This window comes from Acromyrmex echinatior, chromosome 7, assembly GCF_024713525.1.
Source record: "Acromyrmex echinatior isolate Ae372 chromosome 7, ASM2471352v2, whole genome shotgun sequence".
NCBI lineage: Eukaryota > Metazoa > Arthropoda > Insecta > Hymenoptera > Formicidae > Acromyrmex > Acromyrmex echinatior.
In genome coordinates, this window is record NC_141858.1 from 5,555,985 (window position 1) to 5,580,151 (window position 24,167).

Below are 24,167 nucleotides of genomic sequence, written 5' to 3' on the forward strand. Positions count from 1 at the left end.
GTCCACAACAAAAAACAGCGTCGATTTACTGAAGCAAGTACACATAACGATGGATTTTGTTCTTTTTCAAACGACTGCAGTGAGAGAGCAAATTTTTTAACGACTATAATATGTACAAAAAATTGACGATGTTGAAGTGGGAACATATCATATATGTAATGTTAATTTTAATAATTTAATCATGCGACCTCGTGCGAATAACTATAAAACGTTTTAATTAAAAAATTTTTATTCAATTTTTGTGTTTAATCATGCAACAAGATTTAATCAATTTTTATATTTAAACTTTTATCTATTATGTAACCGATATCGCGACTTTTTTATTTTTATTTTCATTTATAATTATGTAATTTTTTATATGTTACACTAATGATGATCTGATGAAGGTTGAAACGTTTGTATTTTAAATGTTTACAGTGACTAGATATTGAATATAAATTAATATTATTAGGCATTAAAAACTAGCTTTGATTCGTAGCCCTTCTCCTTTAATAATTTTATTTTTTGATTGTTTTTAATGATATGAGAAAATGAGGAAAATTTTTGCTCATCGTAATATATGTCGTAATATATTTCTCCTTTGGAGAAAGTTGTTTGATTTTAAGGAACATATATTACGATGAGCAAAAATTTTCCTCATGATCATATCTTTTGATATTTTTAGAAGATTCATTTTTTTAAATTGTATGATTTTTTTATACAATGATTTCTCTAATTATTCTGAATATAAAAGTATTAAGATAATATTCTTGAGGCTTCCATGGATGCTTTCTAAAGATTATGCGGGTTTTCTCAGTGTTAGATTAGATCCATTCTTGGAATGCCAACATTTCGTAAATCTTGCAGTCACTTCAGTGTTAAAGTAGTGATATCAAAAAATCAATAATTTACGAAATATTTTATTTCTTATTCTGGCATATATTGACATAAAATGTTAAACATAATTGCGCCGTTTATCATTGCTGACTCTCATTAGCCTACTATATTTATCTTTTTGTATTGTACATTAATACTTTTATAAACAGAATAATGAGATGAATCAATTGGTGGCAAGAAAACATAGTTGCTTATTTAAAAAATTATCTATTTTGCATACATTTTTTTTTTAAGCAATTATATGTTTTCTTTCTACCAATTGATTCCTCTCATTATTCTGTTCATAAAATTATTAAGGTATGATTATCAAAAAATTAGTAGTTTATTTAACATTTTATGTCAATGTATGCCAAAATAAGATACAAAATATTTCGTAAACTGTTTTTTGATATTACTACTTTCATACTTTCATATTCAGAATATTTAGAGAAATCGTAGTGTAAAAAAAAATCATACAATTCTATTTAAAAAGTGGAGGACTTTGAATATTAAAAAATATGACCTTGAGAAAAATTTTTGTTCATTATATATGTCCCTTTGAATTGAATAACTTTCTCTTTTGGTATTTTCTCTTTTGGTATTATTGTACAAACAACGAGATATCTTAGATGATCAAGTTAAAGAAAACCCCCTGTATACAAACAAAGAAATACGGACCATATTATACAAATGATACAATATGTGCTATTGTTCCATAAATTCAGAAACGCTTGCAATTTTCTCGCATTTTAAAAAAAGTATTGTAGGATAAATATAAAATAGATTTGTTCAAGATTCTGCGTACAAAAGTATGAGAGAATTGCATATGAATGACTTTTATTCCTTGCTCGACTATTCAACTCGACTATGACTAACTTCGACTATCTATCTAAAAAGCTCTTAGCCGGCTATTCTCACGCGCCTCCTCGCTCGCCAGCGCCATCTTTTGGCTTCTTACAATTGGCCGTCCTGAAGTATCATCAGTCCTAGATGATTGGGATCTGGTTCAATCCATCGTTCTAAGTATTCAACGCATGTGGTAGTCCTAGTGGGTCCTTAACCGTCTCCTGCCTTGACGTGTATCATTCGACTTCATTCTGGTGACGCGGTATAACTCTAAATATCAAGGTTTGAGCTTCATGCTATGTTTTATGGCTATCAAGTCGTTAAGGTGATATTTGTTAGGATCTCTATGATGCAGATTATAGATCCTAATGCTTTATATTTTCCTGTTAACATTTCTGGATTTATTTTTCTCTTATTTATTCTCTTAATGTTTCTACGCATTGTCATAATAGTCATTTCATGTTCTATTGCTTTTTTCATAGTAAGATCTTAATTAGGCTTAATTTGGCACCGATCGATAGCGCAAAGAATGATAGCAATACTACGCCGATAAATGGAGTTTAGCATGTTGTAATCTAGGGACATGTTTATATTTTGTGGGTTTATTAACTGCCATTTTCGTAAACACTGAAATGATAATCTGGTTGATTCTCTTCATTTGGTTAGTTCTGGATAAATCAACTATAACCTTGAGATGCTCAATGTTTTCCTTTCAACAATAGTTTTTGAACTCAACCGAAGTAAAGACAGTGCCCCGATCAGAGATGATGACTTTGGTTACCAAAAATGTACTTCTGCTGTCCTAATTTTTAGATAACTTCTTTGAGTGTGTACTGTCTTCATAGGATATAACCACAAAAATTTTGTAAAAATGTCGATTACGGCTAGAATAGAATGTTTATAACTCTTGTTCATTGATTCGAATAATCGCAAATGATACAGATATGTAGCGAGATCTCCTTTGTTTAGTAAATATAAAGTATCCCTCCTGTTTACCTGACTTCTTATTAATTAAGATACATTTCACGTAATTTGCGACACTTCTCGACCTTTGAGCGTAAATAAAAAAACTCTTGTTTTATTTCTTTTTCTGTTTTTTTTTGCAGTGGAATGTCCTCTCTCGTGGGCAGTCCTAATGATTTCATCTTGCATAGCGCTCGGGACCATTAACAGCTCATATCCTTGCGAACATCTGTAGACCAAACCGCTACATAACCCTGATACTAACCCTCTTCTAATAACTGCTTTATATTTCTAATTTCCTGATCTTTTTCTTGTGCTTTCTTCATTCTTGAAACGATATCTTTAAATGTTATCGCCATTAACTGGTAACGACGTCTGCGTGTTTTAGTCTAGTTTCAGGTCGATGTTTGATTGTGTAATTGGAGTTTTTTAAAATCAATGCCCATCTTGAGATTCAAGGCATAAGATGCTTCTTCTTTATCATCTGTTAGAACAATCTGTAACAATCTGGCACAATCTGTAATAATCTTGATTGATCTACCTAACAGATAGATGCAAAAGTTTTTTAAAGCCTCCACCACGGCTAGATCTAATTCAAATTCGTAGCTGGTGTACTTCCGTTCTGCATTTGAGGTTTTCTTACTTATACAAAGTGTCCTATTTTAATGTACCTCAAATAATTTTATATTTTTTATTTTAGAAAAAAAATATTTCAGACAAAAATAAGTTTATTACAGTTTTTTTAGATTAATTTGGGAAATTTTGGGGGAATTATTAATATTTCAGATTAAGATAGGAAACAAGACCGTTTATATTAAATAACATTACAATCCGAAGCGCCACTACGGTAAGTATTAAGATGTTGAACTAATATATATATTATTCAAACGAATGAATTAATTTCAGAAATAATAATTACGTGTCGATATGGTTGTCGACATTAACGCAATTAATCTGAAATGTAATAATCCCCCCAAAATTCCCCAAATTAATCTTAAAAAATTGTAATAAACTTATTGCGAAAAAATATTGCCTCGGCCGGGAGTCGAACCCGGATCTCTTGCATTCCGTGCGAGTTCTCGCACGCGATTACAGCAACGTTGGCATTAACATTACCCAAAGTGTTCAACCAATGATTAAAACCTTTTACAGGATCATGATCTGGATAACATTTGTCAAGATCAAAGCAATTGAAGGTTGTACCTCTTATTTTTATTTTTACATAGAAATATAATTTTTAGTGCAAAGATTTCTTGATTTTTTTTGACATGTAATTGTCTAGTCTCTTTACTTCTCTTATTCTTTCTTCATCGACATCATGACTCATATTAAGCGAATTTCTCGATCGCTTGGTGACTATATATTACTTATCTCAGGCATCTTGCTAATAGTGATGTTATTCTGATTTATATTTTCACCTCCTCTTGTGACAACAGCTCATTGCAGCCAATAACAACTTTTATAGTCATGACATCATCAGCCACCACATACATATATCGTTACTAGGATATATCGTTACTGATCAATATCCTCAAAACATCTTATTTTTTCCGTCAAATTCGGAGAAGTGTATCATAGTGTTTGATAGTGCTAGCGCATCTATTTTATATGACTTAAATTAATAATATCAAACTAACTTCCGGTTTCAACTAAGGCGTTGAATTTCTTGCCCTGGATTTGAATAGTGTTTTATACATGTCTCTCAGAGTGTTAAAACTGTTTATAATTAATTCTGTCTTCTTCATCTATTCTTGTATATCTTTCATCTTCTTCGGCTTTTCCTTCTTGCAGTCGACAGTTTTATGCCCGAACTCATTTCACTTGAAACATTTAATGCCTTTACTCTTATTGTCACACATCGTTAATCGATGATAGATTTTGCCATAATTGAAGCACATATCCTCTTTTGATTTTACTTTCTTATTCGCAGTTGCATTTATCGATTTAGTAATACTAGTAGTTTTCATCCTTATCTTCTCATATACTTTTAATTTTTTCTTGAATTCTTCCGCATCTCTCGCCCCATAAAACACACTTCACTGCCTAATTTTCTTGCTGTTGATAATGTATTGAAACAGATCTCTTCTACTTCGCCTCTGGATGCTATCTCTTTCATTGCTAGAAAATATGCCTATACCGACACATTCTTCTTAATTTTCCTTGTCCATCTATTGATGTAGCTCAATGATATTTATTTTGTCACTAAATTCATTCTTAAGTGTCTTTTTCAGCTTCCTCTATAAATTTATTTCCTTTTCTCCTTGCACGAACTTAATCGATCCATTCAGCGACTTCTTAGCGAATATTAATTTATGTATGTCGGACCATTTAAAAAGCTCAGCTGCTTCCTCAAAATCCATAATTCATCGCTCTACTGGATACTTCTCATCCCCATTCAAAAATCTTCAACATCTCTAAAAAGTTATTGCAAATTTATTTTTCATCGTCATGCTCTTAGCCTGGCTGTCTATCGTCTTCGCCTTCTTCGTTTTCTATTTTGTCTTCACTACGAGCCTTCGTTGCTTCCTTCTGCCTTGCCTTCATCAACATTATCGTTTTCAACGTCGTTGTCGTCTTCTTCTACGTCATCTTTGTCTTTTTATCGTTATTCGTCTTATTGAGTGAGTTGAGATCCACATGCGATAACTACAAACTCGTTAGTTTAATTCTTTCTAATAGTGACTCACTTTTGACGGAAGGATCAATGATTACGATTTAAGAGATGTATCATTGATGATGGCTACAAAAAGAGCAGAAACGTTTAATGAAGAAGATTAAACACTATGATAATTAATCTTTGGATTAGAATTTAATCTCTGACATCTTCATTGGTCTTGACTCGAATTAGCATTAAATTAATTGTTTATTTTTATTTTTAATTCTTTTTTCGTACCTGAGTAATCGATTGCTAATACATTGCATAATAAATTGAAATCAATCACCCATGCGAATTAGGTATCCTCATATGACAATTTTGTTTTATACTCCTCTGATCCGCTAGCGAACGCAAAACCTTGAAATTCGCGTAGCCGTTTTTTGTTTCCGCTATCTTCCTCTTGCTCAAATTGTGCAATGCCCTTACGGCCTTCGTAGAACTCGCCTTAAGGTTATTAGCTACGATCTTTATTTGCTTAAGCCTTTCCGTCATCTTAACAATCTTGATAATTTTTAAGCGATGATTAAATCATCTCTACACACAGCTTTTCCGCCAATTTAATTGCATGGCTTTTCCAAAACTTTCTGTCACGTCATCTTCTGATACCGATACTGCAACTCTCCTGTGGTCGAATCTCAACTAGAACCATTAAATAAGGTAGGATAAATATGAAATAGATTTATTCAGGATTCTGAGCACAAAGATATAAAAAAATTGCGTATTAATGACTTTTACTTTTTGCTCGATTACTCAATTCAATTTTGACTAATTTCGACTGACTATCTATCTAAAAACTCCCTAACTAGCTTTTCTCGCGCTTTTTCATCAGCGCCATCTCTCTTGGCTCCTTACAATATTTCAGTGAAAAAATCGTATAATAGAAAAGTTATGAAAAATGCATTTTAAAGAGGAAAAGCAGAAATTCAAACTAGCGAATTTGAATTTTGTCTCTATAATATTTTGTCTTAAATGATAAAATTGAAAAATTAATATTTTTGTTATTTTTTGTAACATACTATCTGGATGAAATATCATAAAAACAAATTCAAACACCAGCAAAAGGTTCTGGTCTTTTTTTTTTAAATATATTTTTAAAAACTTTTCTACAATTAATTTCAACGGAATACTTTCTGAAATATGAAAGAACCGCAAACATTCCCTAATTTATGAATAGTCCCTATAGGCGCATAATATTATTTAATATTAAGTAATATTCTAGGCATAGAATATTATTATTTATGTTAAATGTAACATTTTAAGAATATATTTTGTTAAAATTATATAATATTAATTAATATTCTCGGAATATTAATGGATAGTTATATGTCCAACTCCTGATAATATTATATTATTATTAAAAATAATATTATATTATTTAATATTACTGAAATATTGTATAAACATTAAAAAGTATTATAATAATGTTTACTTTAATTTGTAAAGCTGTTACATCTGTTTAATATAAGTATACGTTTAAAGATTGAAAATAATTTTGGCGTGCAGTTGTAGAATTGAATATGTACTTAAAATCACGACGAAATCTTTAGTACAAAATGCAGTATAGACTGATAAAAACTTTTCGTTACTGAATTATGAATTCAAATTGCATTAAATTAAAAATAACTAATGTTTATGAATGTTTTAATAATATTTCAGGAATATTACCCATACAGCCGAAAGTTTTCAGAACATTTTATTAATATTTCAACTGAAAAGTGAAACATTCCATAAAAATTACGAAATATGTCTACAACATTTCTGAGACAGCTCTGGAATAGCAAAATGTCCGCGATACTTGTACATGAAACTTTGTTGAAAGGTTGAAATGTTACTGAAAGAATCTGCAATTTTTTTGAAATATTACCAAAAAGATTTCAGTAATTTCTAGTACTATACAAATGGTATTTAAATATACTTGATTGATAATATTTAAATTTACTATGTTGACATAATACATTTAAATATTGTATAAGTCATCATTATCAATTAAACATATATTTAAATTTCTAAAATATTTAAAATTTATTAAGACTTTTGTGATCTGTTTATCAGATTACAAAACTTATTGAAATAAACAAAATATTTTTAAAAAATATCATATCGCCAATTATTTTCATTAATTAATCATATTATATGTATAAGCACATATACCTATACATATAATTATTATTAAAAAATCACACCTTCGCTTTCCTTATAATATCATTATTCATATACAAAAGTTTTTCGGAACTAAAGCAGAATAAGTCATTCATATAAAAAAGTTTCTTGCAATGTCAGGATGTTTTATACATATTTTCAAAATGATAACAAAATTATAAAAAAATTACAGATTATTCCAAATCACGTTTAAAAATAATACGATAAATTTGGTTTACTATCTGGATCATAAGTTATTTTAATAAATAATATTGTAGCATTTTTTAAATCTGTGTTCCAATAAAAATATATATAAGTATATTATAAAATACATGATAAAATTCTTAATTTTTAAATATAAGTACATTATGTTATATATTCAAGATTATTTACGTAGAGTTACATTACGATGCAATGATTTAATTGTCCAGTGAATAAACAAAATATTTATTTGTTCTATATCTTTGTAACTAATCAATAAATCGCAATGAAACTTTGCATAAATTATTTTGAATATTTAAAGTATAAAAGAAAAATGTAAATCTTTTTATAATTTTTTAAATTTTCATTTCTAACAATAAAAATAATAACAAATAAAATAAATAAACTGCAAAAATGAGTTATTAAACAATAAAAATCTTATTCATACAATTTTCGTATGTATATAGTTTATTTGTAAAAATATTAATCATACCCGAGAAAAAATACATAATTATATGAAATTACATAAATTATATGTAATTATATAAAAAATTGCCGTATTTTATATACAATTATATATATATCTAATTAGACTGCGGATATTGATGTAAAATATTTAATTGAATATTTTGCATAAAATGCATATTTTGCATATTTACAGATGGCAATCTCAACTTTTTAATAATTCTTTAACGAATAACGACTGCTAAAACTGTCCGATGATTAATATTCAGTTAAGTATTTTGTATAAATATCCGCAGTCTACTAATTATAGATAAATATACCGAATAGGGGAGCATTCTCCTGACCTTGACCTTGACATCGCTTGTCAAGGTAATAACTCTGAGTAACCTCCACCAAGTTTTAGCCGTCACACGTTATTGGTTAAAAAGTTATTAACAAAAAAAGTTTAAAAAATAACGCATTATTTCTGTTATATATGCAATATTAAGTACTATTCCACATAAGTTCTGACTTTCAACATGAAACGACTCTCCTCCCTCCTCCTCCCTGCAAGGAGGCGCATACCTCTCATCCTCAACTCTCACCCATCCTTCCTCTTACAAATGGGCGCATGACTCTCACCTTCGCCTCTCACTCTCACTCCCCCCCTACTATTGTAAAATCGAAATCTATGTGCTTTGAATACATATAAACACAGTTGGGTACACACACACACACACACACACACTTATGTATATTCATAACAATAATAGATCAAAGCTCACGAACATTTCTTGTATTCAGTAATTAATAGATTTCTAACACAACATGCTTCACGAATTTCTACGCTTAATTGATAATTACGACGAATTATTTTCTTATTTGTGCGAGAAAGATGTAATTAGACAAAATGTTGAGTGTCCGCAATGTAAAATCAATCTCAATCTATGTACAAATAAAGAATTGTTATTTCATTGCACGGAAGATTATTATAAAGTTGTTCGTGAAAGACACAGGAAAATATACAATTTCAAATTAAGCCCATTCAATAATACATTCTTTTCTCATTTTCATCTTGGCTTAGAGAAAGCATGTCGCTTCATAAAAAATTAAAATATTTTTTAATGTTGCATCCACCTCAGCAACAATTTTTGCAATATGAATTACAAATGAATTCTCATAGCTTGTTGATTGGACTAATTTTTATGAGGTAATTAAAATAAAATAATATATTTTTTCATGTTATTTATTACTTTTGCATATTTTAGTTATTGGCTCAGTGGTTGGAACAAGATACAGTTTTAGATGGTCCAGGAAAAATAGTGGAAGTTGATAAGGCAAAAATAGGGAAGCGAAAATATAATCGTGATCATATTATACGAAGGCAATGGGTCTTTGGAGGCTATGAACGTAACAGTGGCCGTATTTTCATAATTCCTGTGAAAGACTTGTGAAGACGGAAAATACTTTAATGATATATATACATTGTCACATATTATCGAAAACAATGATATATAGTGATGGTTGACGTGGATATGGTTGTGTGGATCTTCAATAGATCAACACAACTATAATCATATGTGCGTAAATCATTCACAAAATTTTGTTGATCCTGTAAGTGGATGCCACACTCAAAATATAAAATGAATATGGCGTGATATGCGCAGTGCAAAATCGTTATGGACTTTCTGAAAAACATTATAAACATTGTCTTCCTGAATTTTTATTTAAAAGAGTGTACCCTTTTGAAGAAAGAATCGAAGCATTCTTTGAAACCATGAAAAATATATATCCTATTAATAATATTCTTGAATAAATTTCATTATAGCAGTAATGATACGTTATGATTTTTTAATTCTTTGGGGTGAGAATTGGGAGTGAAAGTCGTACGCTCTTTTGCAAGGGGGGGGAGAGGGGTGAGAGTCAAAGATGAGAGTCGTGCGCCCCTTTGCAGGGGGGAAGGGGAGTGAGAGCCGAAAATGATTCAGATTTCATATGACATATTGCAGAATCCTTTCAGAACTGCACATGAAATGTGAAAAGTTCAAATATTTCTGAAAATTTTCCGCAATAATAAGTACTGTCTGGGTAAGGATATAATACCAAGGATGTTATATAAGTGGACATATAATCTCTAAAGAATACTCTCATAACATTAAAAAATATTATTTTGTATAATATATTCTCAAAATAATAACTTATTTTAAACAATACAAAAAGATAAATATAGTAGGCAAATGAGAGTCATCAATAATAAACGGCACAATTATTACAATTATTTAGTGAACAATCAATAATCAATCGGAACATGAAGCTTTGTTGAACACTTGAAAACTTAAAAAGTAGAAATTTTAAAATCAAATATAAAGATCACACATTTTCCATCCGTCGTACATAGACGTGCGTTCTAAAAGTGATCTTCATATTTGACTTTAACATTTCTTTTTAAGTTTTAATATGTCCAAAGCTTCAGTTCCGTGATGATTAACAACGCTGCATTTTTGATAATTTGCGAGTGACTTAAGCATTATGATATACTTACATGTGAGCTAGTTATACTTGTATCATTCTTAAGGAGGATTCCAAAAGAAGTCGAAATGTTCAAAATAAGGAATTAAAAGTAATAAAAAAGGCTCTGTACTAATAAGCAAAAGGTAGTATAAAAGAAGGGCAAAGAGCAAATGACGCATATAAAAAAATTATAATTGAGATAAGCAAATTTAATACAAAACAATTAAAATACAATAAAATAAAACAAACGTTTCAACTCCAATCGAGTAATTTTCAATGCAATCATACAATAATATAAATGTCGTTGTTCGAGATACAGCCAACATGTACATAATTTCCATATTTGGCGTTCGTGCGACATACGGATCGAAAGCTTCTAGAAGGATCTCAAGCGTCCTTAGAAGTTTCCAAAACATAAACTCGGTTATCACCTCGTCGATAAAGTCAAAAAACAACAAGCTAAATCGCACGTCGCACGTACGCAAATTTCAATCGCTATAACGGCTAACCAATTCGGATCGGTCGTAGCGCACGCGCGATCGCGTGACGCAAAACGCGTAATATGCGTTCATCCCAATCAAGAATCCATATTTAACGGGCGCGCATGGCAATACTACGTGCCGCTTGGCCGTTGCGCGCGAAATCGCCAATCGCCACCCGACACAGAGGATCATCTCAAAATTTTCAATGTGTAAAAATCTCATAGGCGAATGCAAAGGGAAGCCTTTGTTCTCAAAAGAGCATAAAAGGCAAAACCGAGAAGCAATAGCGCTCTTAACGCTCTTCTCCGCAACTCTTAGTTCTCCGCAACTCTTAGTTCTTCGCAACTATTAGTTCTCCGACTTTCTTAGTTTTCCGCCGCTCTCAGTTTTTCCGCCGCTCTGAGTCAACGTATCACTTTAAAATTTCACGTCAGCGCTCTCGCTCTGACTCGCTCTCGAACATTGTTGGTCCTTCGAGCCGGATTCGCCTTCGCCGAATTTATCGTTCGTTCGGGAATATTATCGCGTTCAGTGCGCGTATTATCCAGAAAATCAGAGAGAGAAGAATTCGCAAGTGAAATCATGAGTGACGAAATAACCGCCTTGCTGACCGCTCAGAGTGACATCCACGGTCGCATGGCCAGGTCAGTGCATCTGATAGTGTGGTTGTGAGGTGAGATGCTATATCTAAGAAAATTAAGATTCCTTTGGACGAGTTTTTGATAGCCTTTCGTATGGTTCTGAATTCGACAGTTTTCATTTTTAATAAAAAAATATATAAACAGATTTTTGGGACTCCCATGGGTTCACCTTTGTCACCTGTTGTTGCAAGTATTGTTATGCAGGATTTTGAAAAGATGGCTATTGGAATGCTGTCTTGTCGTCTGTTGTTTTACTACCGATACGTCGATGATATTATCTTAGCCGCTCCTTCTGAAAGTATTTATGATATTTTGGATGTTTTTAATTCATTACATACTAGATTGCAATTCACCATGGAGATAGGTGATGGAAAAATAAGTTTTTTAGATACGATGTTGATTATCGATGAACGGAATCTCATTTTTGATGTATACCGTAAAGCAACCTTTTCCGGCAGATTTCTTAATTTCCATTCACACCACCCACTTTGTCATAAAAGAGGTGTGATTTATGGAATCGTGGATAAGATTTTTTGTTTGTGTTATCCGAAATTCCAAAATAATTTGATTGACGCTATTAAGATTTTTTTACAGAATGGATATCCGTTAAGTTTTATTTTTTCGACTATTCATAATAGAATAAAATATCACATTAATAAGTTTAATAATTTGAATAAGAATAAGGATGACACTGGGAGGAGGTTCTTTACGATTCCATATGTTAATACGATATCCGAAAGATTTATACCTACTGTTAATATGTTTAATTGTAAATTAACTTTTACTATTCCTAACACATTGAGAAGTTTTATAAGGAGAGGAAAGGATGATTTGGAACACGTTCAGAATCAAAATGTGGTTTATAGAATATCCTGTGAGGATTGTGATGCCAGTTACGTTGGCCAAACTAAAAGACAATTAAAGACCAGATTGCATGAACATGTTTCTGATATCAATATAAGTTCAAAATCTCCATCGGTGATTTCCAATCATCGTATGGTGCAGAATCATAACTTTAAATGGGATAAAGTGGAAATATTAGATATAGAGCCTTCATACAACAAACAAAAGGTTGATATCAGAAATGGTCCATATTAAAAAACAGAAGCATGGGATTAAGATATAGACAAAATGACACGGAGTCTTTGCCGGATTTGTATTCTGACATTATACATTCTCTTTCTCCTTTCTAACATCTTCTATCCTTTTCCTCCTATTTTTCCGTTTTCCGTTCTCGATAATGTTTTTCTGTTTGACATTTCGTTTTGTGACATCGTTTAAGTCAGATGCTCGTTGCGAATTTGCTTATAATAACCTATTAAATTAAAAAGACTTTTATCACGAAATGGACTACATTTTATATTTTTTTCTCGTTGTATATTATTGGACTCTTAACAGATTTACTAAAGTATATCATCATATTTTTAATTTTTATGTGATTAATATTAATTCTTTTAGTTTACGGTTACTTTTCCAGAACTTTCTTATGACTTTGTTAATTTTTGATAAAAATGACTCACAGCGTATTAAACAGAAAGAAGAAAAAATTTTTTGTTAAGGAATTGTAAGAATATTGTAAGATTATGTACGAATTTTTAATTTAGAATGACATTTATATTATTGTATGATTGCATTGAAAATGACTCAATTGGAGTTGAAACATTTGTTTTATTTTATTGTATTTTAATTGTTTTGTATTAAGTTTGCTTACCAAAATAAGGAAGATATCACGTGATAGTGATAAATTACTCGGAAACCGTGAATATGTATCAGTTTGTTTTTTAATAAATCATACAGTACCAATACGTTCTTATTTCTTCGGAGTCTCATAGTCGAATTCTCTTTGTTTTTCCTTGCAAGAACATTCGCACATTTCGACAATCTTCTAGAACCTTTTTTCGAAGCACAATATTATTCCGCAGGTCGTTCCCCTTTATGCTTATATTTATACTTTATAATTCGTTTAAAAACCGCCAAAGATAATTAATAATTATTAGTTATTATTTTATACATTTTCTAATTCTGCTCGGTACGATGCGAAGAAGGAATTTCCTCGGCTTGTCAAAAGAAAACAGCAGAGGCATGCCTCTATTGTTTCACCGAACTGCTGTATGTATAGGCAATATTATCTGCGTGTGTAACAGCTCGTCTGTTGCAATACTGTATGCACGCCTTTCTTCAAAATACGCATCCGCGTCTTCCATATAATTGTGTTGATAATTGTCACCACAGGACCCCCCTGTAATTTACGTCACGAAAAAGAAAACAGAAAAAAAACATAAAAATGAGATCGGAAATAAGAAGGATCTATTACCGTTTGCATAGCCTATACACATCCTATGAATTTAATATATCAGTACTGTAATTATTTCAGCGACTCGCGTGCGAAAAATAAAAAGAAAAACATAATACAATAATAAGTGTATATGTCGTCAATCTATCTTTACAATAATAAATATAAATAAATAAATAAAAATAAAAAAATCACCAGAATCCAAAGAGATAAAAGCAAGATAATACAAATAAAATAAAACAAATTAAAATTAACAATAAAATAATAATTTGCTGCTATCTTAGGCCTGCTTGGAAACGGCCTGGGAAATGCACTCTTCTGCCACTTCATTGTTCCAGCTCTCGGTTGATTCGAGAAAAGCGGCGAATTTTCGCCCAGGTTCAACGTCCTGCGTGTTATTGTTCCGCCCAGGCGGTCCGTCAACTCAACCTGGTATGCCTCCTCTTTCCGACTTATCTGCAATAACAAAACTGGCTTTAAACGGTCGATGGACGTCGTCATATTTTGCCGTGCACCAGTACGACAAAATTCTTTTCTCCACGATTGATGATCGCATAGGGTTCGTCATAGGTTGACTGCAATGTCGTCTTCGGTGCATCATGCCGGACAAACATCTCTCTGTTGTTGCTAAGTCTTTATATACAAAAGACCATCATTCTCCGTGCCATGATGCCCCAATCGGGTGTAAATTGTCGAAATGATTTCGCAGCTCCCTCACAAAACATAGCATTGCCTGATCCGTCCGTCGGCCCAGGAACTGTTCCGAAAGCCGCAGTGTCTCTCCATACACCAACTCAGCTACGGTCGCTTGCAGATCATCTTTCCAGGCTGCTCGTCTAGTAACACCATAGCAAACATCTCGGTCCATCGGCTTTTCCTGACATTTAATTGCTGCCTTTAATCGACGATGAAACCGCTTGATCATGCCATTCGCTTGCGGATGGTATGCCGTTGTTCTCAAGTGTTCCTGAAAGCTCATTTAAGTTCCTGAAAAGCTGAGACTTGAACTGGCACCCCTGGTCCGTGATAATCCTGAGAGGCACTCCGAAGCGATAGATCCACCTCTCGTACAATGTCCTTGCCATTGTCTCAGCCTCGATCTCTCATCGTGAATGCCTCCGGTCATCGTGTAAAATGATCAATGCATGTCAAGCAAAAACGCTGGCTCTCAGATACTGGCATTACGATTATATCTATGTGAATATGTTCAAATCATCTTGATGGTACAGCGATTTTTCCAAGAGGTACCGAAATATGACAAGACACCTTTGACCTTTGTCAGGGCACGCAGGCGCGAGCCCGATCGCGGCAATCCTTCCTTATGGACGGCCAGACGTAGCGCTATGCCACGAGCCTCCCCGTCGCCTTAATCCCCGGACGAGCCAAATTGTGGACCAGATCAAATGCAGTCCGCCTCCTCAATCCTTGGTAACGCGTCCGCCACGACATCATCCGCGCCCGCTACATGTCTGTAGTAAACTGGCCAATGAAATCAATCGGAATTGACGTGATACTCTTTTCGGGCTTCTGCCGAAATACAAACGTCAGCGACTTGTGATCCGTGTAGACCGCGAACGTCCGCGCCTTCAACACATGCTGAAAGTGTTTAATAGCGAGATAAATAGCCAGAAGCTCTCTATTAAATGCACTGTACTTAGTCTCGACTGGGATTAGCTTCTCCGAGAAGAACGCCAAAGGTTCCTAGCTCCACTCCTATAACGCCGCACCGATGCTGTGTTCGAACGCGTCGATAAACAGCGCGAGATTGGCGCCAAACTTTGGGTGCGCAAGAAGAGCAGCCGCCGCTAGTAACTCCTTCGACGCTCGCTCGGCCTATGGCGTTCTTAATGACACCGGCATTCTTCTTTTATCATTCCCGTGCAGGAGATCGTTGAGCGGCGCCAACGAGAATTCTACCTCCGACTGACCAAATACAGCATTTGGCGGGGTTAATAATTACCCCATACTCTCGCAACCTCTCGAAAACCCTTTTCAAATGCTCCTGGTGCTCATCCGCCGACGCCAAGGCAATGAGGATATCATCTATGTACGCGTAACAGAAATCGAAATCGCTCAGTACCTCATCGATAAACTGTTGAAACGTCTGCGCTGCGTTCCTCAATCTGAACGACATGTATTGAAATTTATACATACCGAATGACATGGTGATGGCCATCTTTGGAATGTCCTCCTCTGCTATGGAATGCTTTGGAACGTCCTCCTCTACTATGGAATGCTTTGGAATGTCCTCCTCTGCTATGGAGATCTGGTGGTACGCTCGCACGAGATCAAGGGTCGTTTTACCCTCGTTTTTCGCCTGCGCGAAATCTTCGATGTGTCACACAGATCAAAGACCGTCCGCGCGTTTAATACTCTATAGTCTCCGCAAAGCCGCCATTCCTCTCCTTTTTTTGGCACCAGGTAAAGCGTCGAGGACCAGCATCCTCTCGAAGGTCGCGCGATTCCGGCCTCCACCATTTTCCGAAACTCGCTCTTCGCATCCGCCAAACGCTCCGGTGCGAGTCTGCGCGGCCTGTATACCACTGGTAGTCCCGGTGTTGTTTTGATATGATGCCGCACAACACTCGGCCGTCCTTTGGGTTTCGTTATCTCCGAGTATTGGGCTAGCAATACATGATATGATGTCGCGCCGGTGACCGTCTTGATACTCGGTGTATCGCATCGTAAACAGCACTCGAGAGAGAATAAACTCGTTATTTGGTCGACGAGATGAGAGTCCCGTAAATCTACTAAAAGACTATAATGGGACAAGAAATCGGCACCGATAATTGGTCTCAACACATCCGCAACAACAAACCGCCATGTAAATGCGCGTCGCAATCCGAAGTTCATTGTCTCGATGCCGTATGTATTTATTGTCGAGCCGTTAGCCGTTAAAGTTCGACCTCTGACGTGGCCTGCGGACCATCTTCCGCAGAGATCCGTGCCTGTGTCAATTAAAAAGAAAACCTTCGTCGCACTGTCCATCACAAAACGGCGCATCAAATGACCTGAATACGCCATCAACGACCGGCCACTGCATTTCCCTGCTGTTACGCTGAACAGGATGGTACGCACTTATGGGCATCCGGTCCATGATACTGATGAAACGCCAATAATACTAGCAAAGTTCGTTTTCCGGGTAACTACGGCCACGCGAATGCAAATCACGGCCGCGGTTCCGGCCAGGCCGATCTCCACTGATCGCCTCAATTGATCTTTGAAGAGCTATCAATTGCTTCGCTATCTCCTGCTGCAAGGTCAATCGTAATTGTGCCAATCTCACTTCTAACTTCGCTTCGAATAAAGCTGCATCGTTTGCACCTCGGATTGCGTGAACTCGTGTAGCTTCAGCTACTTGAAAAGCCGTCGCCCGGATGGCATTCACGATTGCGGACTGTATCCACCGTTCGAGTAATCAAATGCGGCTGAATATATATCGGCAGCCGGTTTAACCAGATCATTCTTAAGACTTGGTCCTCGATGACATTCCCCACGAGACTACGAAGATGTCGCAAAAACTGCGATGGTTTTCTATCGCCGATTTCTTCGTATTCGAGCAATCGACGAGTCTTATGTTCTTATGATAGACTCAAACATTTTATGAGTTCCGCTTTCAATGTTTCATACGGATGCTCTGCAGGCGAATTCATAATTATATCGCCTCGGCTGTATAACGTGATACAATCGCAGTCAACGCGTACCCACATTTCGTCGCATCAACGGTTATTCCAGCGGCTTGAAAACCGCGATCCACAATATTAAACCAGAGCTCCGGATCGGTCGGAGTAAACTCTGATATTCGCACACCAACACGGCTTATCTCGAGGCCAGGCATAAAAAATCCTGTTGCCTGGTTGACACTATCTTCCAGATTCGCTCTCGATTGCTGTTGCGGCATCTCCTGCTGCTCCGGTACGGATCGGCTCATCACATCATCGTCACGCATCATTAACATCTTGTCTCCGGTTGTCTTGCACTGTCCACAATTTACCATATTCGATTCACCGTCACTCGCGAATTCCGACAGCGTTCCGATTCGACTGACTTGTTCAAATGTAAAAAAAAATTTTTGAAATCGTCAATAAAATAAAATTAAATTGATTGTCGGGGTCACCAATGTGGATGTCTGTATGGAAATGATATTCGTGTCCACTAAAAAGGCCTGACTGAAGCTTTTTGGTCGGCCGCGGCGTTTCGTCCCGATCCCACACTACTAGACTCATCAGTAAGACGATGTAGTGTGGGTCCTGCCTTAGACGCCTAGAAATGAATCTAGCTTGATATTTTATTATATTTAAAGGAAATTCGCGCGTCTGCGATACTCGCACGAATACGAGCGAGTTGGATCTCTGGTGGCGAATCGCCACAGGACTCCACCCCAATAAGGATGCAATCCAACGAATTGCGTCGGAATAATAAGTACTAGGGACGAGCGCGGTGTGATCAGTGTAGCTTCGTGGCGTTTGTTCCATTGTCGTTCCTATCGTTGTTCATATACTGCTCGATATTGCTTGGTGCTGCTCTGCGCTGCCCGATGCTGCTCTGCACTGCCCGATGCTGCTCGATACCGCTATGTGTGAGCGTGTGCGCGAGCGTATGTGGGCATGTGTGAGAGCGGGTATGAGAGCATGTATGAGCGTATACGAGCGTGTTTGTGGTAGTCTTTTTACGACACATGGGTCCCTATGGGATCAGAATACGTGTGCGTGTTTCTTTGATCACGTCAGGGTCATCACTTTAGTATTTCACTTGCGTGTGAAATTTATTCATGGTTTGAGGACAAATTTTGTGTCCGTGGCAGTGATAAGTTACTCGGAAACCGTGAATATCATATATCAGTTCGTTTTTTAATAAATTTTACCAAGTACCAATACGTCTTATCTTTTCGGAGTCTCACAGTCGAATCCTCTTTGTTTTTTCTTGCGAGAACGCAAGATTCGCACGTTTCAATAACCTTCTCGAACCTTCTTTCGAAGCACAATATGATTCCGCAGGTCGTTCCCCTTTATCCTTATATTTATACTTTATAATTCGTTTAAAAACCGCCGAAGATAATAATTAATAATTATTAGTTACTATTTTATACATGCATTTTCTAATCTTGTTCGATGTGAGGAATTTCCTCGGCCTGTCAAAAAAAAAACAACAGAGGCATTTAAATGCCTCTATTGTTTCGCCGAGCTAATGTGTGTACAGGCAATATTATATGCGTGCCTTTCTTCGAAATATAACATATCCGTGTCTTCCATATAATTGTGGCGATAATTGTCGCTTATAGGTATGATATATAAAAAAGCTCTTAAAAATTATTGAAAACAACCTCGATTAAAAATAAAAATACCTTTAAATACTGCTTTGTACTTAAATACTTGCTACGAAGAAAAATTCTATTATTTACCTTAAACGATCTAGCTAGATCTTTTTTTAAGTGCTTGTATAATTCTGTGTGAATTTATATACGTACATACATAATACAGGGTGGGCCATCTATTGGTACGTTTTTGAATTTCGTCGTATGGCAACACCGAACGAGCTACAGACCCGAAATTTTGACAGTTTATTAGTCATACCGTCCGCGGCACGAAACAACATGTTTTCTCTTGAAGAGCGTTTTGAAATTTTAAAAACTTATTTTCAAAGTCAGTGCTGTGTCGCCGAAACTGTACGAATTTTGAAAAGAAATATGGGTCGTGATAGAGCACCCACCGAAGGAGCTATACGCAAATTGGTGAGGAAAGTTCGTGAGAAAGGGATGTTAGTGGATGACATTATATTACGACTGTTTTGAGTGAAATTGGCGCCGAGGTAGTCCAAAATGTCATTAATAATTGGGGTGACCGAATGGCATACTGTAAGGCCAGTAGAGGGAGCCACATGAACGAAATCGTTTTTCATTCTTGACGCGGATACTTTTAGCTTCACAACAACAAAAAAATTAATAAAAAATATCAATGTATGCTCATTTGATCGCATTTTTAAAAACGTACCAATAGATGGCCCACCCTGTATATAACGTACATAGTCCTTTAAAATGCGCGCCGAGATAATTTTTCGGTCTTGAAACGCAAATTACTAAACTACCGCAATATATATTATAATATTACGATTGACGTCAATTTAACAATTTAATGCTTTTTCACATGTTAGAATGATCTTAATAATTCTGAGTGTTAGGGATAGGATTAAGTATCTTACAATTAAGTAGGTTTAAATCTGTTGAAGCAGTTACAAACTCTTTATAATAACTTCGAAAAATAATAGCAGTATTTTCAAGTAAATTCAAAAAAACGAAATAGGTTCGGACCCTCTATGAGTATCTCGAAAAAAAAGCAGTACTTTAAAGTAGATTCAAACCTAAATCAAATATTCTCGAAACTTATGAAATTATGATCACGCAAAAAAACATTTTGCTATTCCAACTAGAATTATTGCTGTTTTTTTTGTATCTGATAAAAAATTATGTATCTTACGCGTAAAATTTATAATACAATATTGTAACAATATATGTAAGAAAATTTAAATTTTATATTCAAATATGAATCTATGCTAAATATGAACTTTTATATTTTATTATCTAATTGAACGTTACAAAGAGATTTTCTTCAAATTTAACAAACGATTTAGATATAAATTCCGTTTTTGTTATCTATATTCGTTCGATAAAATATATTCAATATCGCAGTGTTTATTAGTCATTTAACCATCATAAATAATTTTTCGTATTTAGATAATTTTCTATAACTGCAAGATCATTTTTTTTATATAAGCATTGATCTATAACGATAAACTATAAGTTTTCTAATGGAAGATATAAATGTAATAAATTAATATAAATAGTACAATATAAGCATATAATAAATATATCATAATATAATAAAATATATATGTATATAAGTATATAAATGTAAATAATATAATATATAGGTATATAACAATACAGCTTATTATAATATTAGTTATCTAATATTTGCAGTCGTTTAGAAATAATAATTGATTTACAATTTTGGGTTTAGTACTGTTACGTCCTACAGATGCCACGATTCTTTTCTTTGGTTCCACGTTGCGACTATGGTTGGCGTCTGCGAGATTCGAGCGGAGCCTTTTGATAATGGTCTGACAGAATTGAAAAGAGGGACCGGACAGGCTCCGCGAAAACTCGTAAATGCCAATCAACCCGAAAGGAATAACAATCTTAATGCAGGCCCGAAAAGAGACAAGATTGCAAAAGACATTATAAATGCGAAGTCACACGCAATAGTAAAAATCTAGGCTTTGTCATCCGAGACTGGCTAACAATTTCATCTTAGAAAAACAGGCGTCACGTCGCGCTTAAAAATCATAAAATGCATGGGATAACTTCCCACAGTAGCGTTATCTAAGATCAGACTCGCGACTGACAATAATAGCCCTGCACGCAAACCTAGTCGTGCACGGTAACCATTTGTTTACCTAGTCGTATTTTCCTCGATAATAACAAAATTCGTCATCCGTCTGGAATGACCTTGACTCTTTAAGGAAAAAAATCACTATAAATCACTTCTTTTCTTCTCAACACTATTCTAACGATGTGTTCTAGATTAACAACGATAGGAACGCTATAAAAATCGTAAATCTTGCGTGACATTGCAACTAACTTTTGTATCCTAGACAAAGGGCATAACGCCCTTTTTTCGGGGTATAAATAGAGATCCCGCGGAAGCGCAGTGTCAGTACAAAATTTCAAAACTCGGTCCATGTCAGTGAAGTTCGCGGTCAGTTACGAGTTAATTCATTGTCACGAGCAGTGCGAAAATTATTGAATATTTCGCTAATTACGCCAGTTCGCGATACTATCCGAGTGCGAACTTGTGAGCAAATCGCAACTGGAATTACTAGCCATACGCCACTGCGACTACTCTTCGGACGTTCTCCGCGGACGACGGATCTCCTTGGCCACTCGTCTAGAACCTACCCGATATCTTGGGCCCAGCTAATAATAAGTCGCATTTATTTCCAATCCACACCCGCGTTTCCCCGCATGGAAACACATTCATTGTACTTAAATACATTTACACGCGTTTCTAACAAATACATGTCAATTTTAACCCTTCGATTCGTAGTGCGTACCATTAGGAAACACGGATGAACCCTCTATGTCCGGAAGAGTAGGCGGAACCGTTCCCCAGGACCACCCATAATCGCGCCGCCACAATCGACTGGCGAATTCGTCGAGATCTCTTATTCATCAACAGAGACACAACCGTTAGATCTCACCTCTCCTCCTGTTATTAATCCTGCTATTCAGGAAATCCTCGATTATTTCCCTCCTCCTCTCGAGGAACGATTCCCTCCCTTTCCTTCCCACGAAGGAGGATTCTCATTCCCTCCTCCTTTGGATCAGCTTCCGCCCCTCCCGTTTCAACTGAATCCCGAGCCGATCGACTGGGATCGGATGTTCCGGTTATATTCGTCCCCCTCCAACGAAGGGGACAGATTAGTCACAGTATACATCCTCGGAAATCCCACATCTTTCATCGTTCTCTACAAGCACCTCATCCCAATGTGCTCCTGTAACACTTTCCTCGCCTTCCATATTAACCCTTTCCTCTCCACACGCACGCACGCACGCACGCACACACGCACACATACATCCATAAGCTGTAATGTACATTTTTTTATGTAAAGAGAAGTTTTTAATGTATAAAACCCTTTTTTTATTATTATTTTTCTTTTTATTAATAAATGTAACTTAAGGTATTCCCCTGTCTTTTATTAAAATCACCTCTCGCATTCACTTTCCTCGAATACCTAAGGTCGCACGAGGTCCAGTTTCAGATCAAAAGGATTAAGTTCCTTGATCCAAAAGTAGGACCGACATTCGCACTGTCCAGCGGAAGATGTCATAGCGTCCCTTCGGACGTTGACTCATATTCCGGGACTGAAAAGGTGCGTAGGACTCACAGGTGTTCGCCTCCACGCGTATACCTGTGAGATTGAATCTAACCATCCTTCCATACCCTCTCCATTCTCTCTCATTGGCTCCTTGACCAAATTTCCAAGGTTTGGACGTAACAGTACATATCGCTTTATATTCGTATCATTTCCTACTTTCGAAAATACTGTTGAAACAGATGTAGCCATAATGTATAGATAATCACATGCTCATTTTGAATAGGAAATAGAATAGGAAATTTAACTGCGTTTGTAGACCAAAACAACCAAGGATTGATTGTACGATATGCATAATTTGATCCCAATAATTTTGCACCTCTACAGGCAGCAAATGAATTAAATACATTTCGATATCGAAAGATGACTGAAATGAAATATCTTCTGACTGTGAATTAATGCTGTGTGTGTACTTGTGGATGGAATATCATTAGACATATATTTACTTGCTCCTCCAATTAACATTTCACGATAAATACATTCGCTGTTAGAGAAAGCTAATGTTTTAAAGCGAGGGTCTAGTAATGTTGCTATCACGTAAAAATGATTAATTTCAATGTCATTCAGATAATATTCCATATATTGTATCAACTTTTGTCATAAGATATGTTCTAAATCATTAATAGATCTACGTAAAAGAATACTTAATTATTTTCTATTAGTTATTTTTTTTCGATAAGTTTACATTTTTCTCGCTACTAATTTCTTCCATAACAAAAAAATATCTATTTACAAAATGAGCATAATTGTATGAAGAGCATTCTATTCAGGATCCATTAATAATTTAAAATTATATTTTAATTTTTTTCTATCTGAATGCGTATTTTAAACAGCGAATACTTTTTTTGGATTTAATTGGATTTAATTGGATTCAATTAGATTCAATTGGATGCAATTGGATTGAAAAACTGCATTTCCTATTCAAAATTTTGAATTGAACAGTATTCACAATGTATGTGGTGTGCACAGAAAAAGTTAATATTATTTTTAGATTGAAAAGCATAGAGATATGCTCCATGCGATTCCTATAAATGAATAAAAATCCCTTTTACAGTCTAAGTGCCTTTATGTGTCTTTTACAATAGATAATTGTTGAAGATCAATAAAATTATTAAATCTACTAATAAAAATCAATTGTTATTATCCTCTGAAGAACATTTTAAAAATTAATAATAATTTTCATTACTTGAATAGATATAAATTAG

The 24,167-nt window shown here is 35.0% G+C and overlaps 2 protein-coding genes and 1 pseudogene across 8 annotated transcripts in view; all 3 read right to left on the minus strand.

Moving 5' to 3' along the window:
- Positions 1 to 1,954, minus strand: part of LOC105154647 (uncharacterized) — a 577,042-nt gene extending 575,088 nt beyond the window's left edge. The window contains exon 1 of the mRNA XM_087408173.1: positions 1,814 to 1,954. The gene's annotated coding sequence lies outside the window, so the exon portion shown is untranslated. The remainder of the gene's footprint in view (positions 1 to 1,813) is intronic.
- Positions 1 to 20,042, minus strand: part of LOC147909058 (uncharacterized) — a 59,202-nt pseudogene extending 39,160 nt beyond the window's left edge. The window contains exon 1 of the transcript XR_015545777.1: positions 1,814 to 20,042. The product of XR_015545777.1 is annotated as an uncharacterized LOC147909058 (transcript). The remainder of the gene's footprint in view (positions 1 to 1,813) is intronic.
- The window catches only part of LOC105144011 (uncharacterized), a 488,432-nt gene that overhangs the window by 97,714 nt on the left and 366,551 nt on the right, over positions 1 to 24,167 (minus strand). The gene's annotated exons all lie outside the window — the stretch shown is intronic.